We start from the raw sequence: 2058 nt of genomic DNA, 5'->3' as shown, positions 1-2058 counted from the left end.
GGGCTTGTGCAATTTCTTCTTCACTTCCTTGCCTAGGTGCAATGGTACTTTGAGGTAAATGTTCACTAGGTTAAGACAACGGCGGTTGTACAGACCTTTAATTAAGAAATCTATCTGAATGTGTCTTCTTAACGGGATCTTGTATACGACGTTGAACTGGGCATGTCGACTGAAACTGGACTGGGCCTTGTTTACTATTAATCTGCTGAACTTGCTGAGGCCCATTACTTGAAACTGGTGGGGCTCTTAATCTCTCAGGCTCCTTTGCACTGTATGGCCCACCTTCCTGTCCACAAAGGATGTCTCCTGATGTAGGTGACTGCTCCAAAGGTACATGTACATGTACTTGCACTGGTGTACATTCAAAGGGAATAGCCTGTACTACAACATTTGCCCTTTCATCACTCCAGTTAGGCTCTTCATATAAATAACATAGTTCAGTTCTGTGCCGTCACACCAAGGAACATTATGATTTATGAACAATCATCGCACAAGAATGATTTTTTGTTACAACGTTTTGTAATTTCCGCCCCAGACACCGCTTACAGTTTTGGAGTTTTGTAGATATTATCTGCCCGCAAGTGTCGTATGATTGGACGGTAATTGTTAGACAAGAGCATCCTCACAAATATAACTATCATTGTAACTATTTCCCGCCAGTTTCAATCAACCTCAGCCACGTAAGTTCTTTCCGTTTTTACCACGTTTATGATCACGTTTTCGATCAATAAATAAGTTTGTTCTGTCAAGAGTGGCTTTGCTGGTTATACTGCCCTATCTCGGCTAAGACTTAACATCGGTAGAGGTAGCGGAACAAGTTCCTTGTGTAACAGATGACTCAAGTTCCATTGATACAATGTCCATATTGTCTACATTGTCAATCTCATCCTCTTCTTCAGCTTGTCTGTAAACTTCAAGGCTAACTGCTGCCCTCTCTTCTTCCATTTGGGCCTCCATAAACTCCCTCTCATACTGTAATTCTGTCATTTTCCGTTTAAACTCTTCCTCTTTTAGTAACTGCTTTGTTTTCAACTGTGCAAGAGCTAACTTTTCCTTTCTCTTTACGACCGATGATGAAATTGAGCCAGAACATAACGATTTACTTTCATGGCTTCTTCTAGATTTTCTGGTCAATGATAAGGATCTATCGCTCACTTCCTTTGATTCAAACTTCGACTTCGTAAACCAGGACCCAATTACATTGTCAGAGGCTAATTTCCTTGACATTTGCTCATTATAAGTAACACGAGCTTTCTCAAGCTCTTCCTCATAACAAAGTAATTCAAGGCATTCAATGTACTCTTCACGTGTACTTATGAATTTGCGCCAAACTTCATCATACAATTTCCACTTGGACTTCAAGTCCTCCATTGTTCCACAGTTTTCCATGAGCTCATCAATGTTTCTTCGTAGCTTTGTGAGAGTGCCAATGTACCCGGCTCGAGATTTAAACATAGCTCTCACCCTTTCGGCTCTTTCCCCTTCCAAATCATTCCTTTTATTTGCCATTTTTAAGCGGGAACTTCTTCTCAATTGCAGTAAATTTCCAACACCACTGTCTGACAAAGCTTCCCGCACTTGTGTTCCACGAGATTTATCAGGAATAGGTAGCGATTTCACAGACATACTTAATTAAATTAGATGCAAGTCTTACTTCAAGCCATTCCAGACTTGTCTGGGGGGGGGGGGGGGAATATTAAACACGACGCTCCAAAGTCATCGAGCGATGACAACAGCACAAATATACAAATTTTCTCCCTATAGAAACAGTAGGACTAACCAAACTTGTCAAGCAGTAGGAAATTAGACGAGACGTTCAGTCGAGCAAGGATTCACAAACAAAGTCTTTCTGTTCTGAAGAAAACAGCATGAAGTTTTAACTTGTTGAGCGGCGGGAAATTAATACGACGTTCAGTCGAGTGTTTTCGAGCAAACAAAGTCTTTCGTCCCTGAGGAAAATGGCATGACATTCCAAATTCGGCGAGCAGCGACAAACAATACAAATGGAAGAAATTTTTCCCCTGAGGAAATGGCACGAAGTTCCAATTTGTCTAGCGG

Source organism: Pavona decussata, unplaced genomic scaffold, assembly GCF_977016875.1.
Source record: "Pavona decussata unplaced genomic scaffold, jaPavDecu1.1 SCAFFOLD_34, whole genome shotgun sequence".
In the NCBI taxonomy this organism is placed as follows: domain Eukaryota; kingdom Metazoa; phylum Cnidaria; class Anthozoa; order Scleractinia; family Agariciidae; genus Pavona; species Pavona decussata.
Note: the sequence above shows the minus strand (reverse complement) of the source record.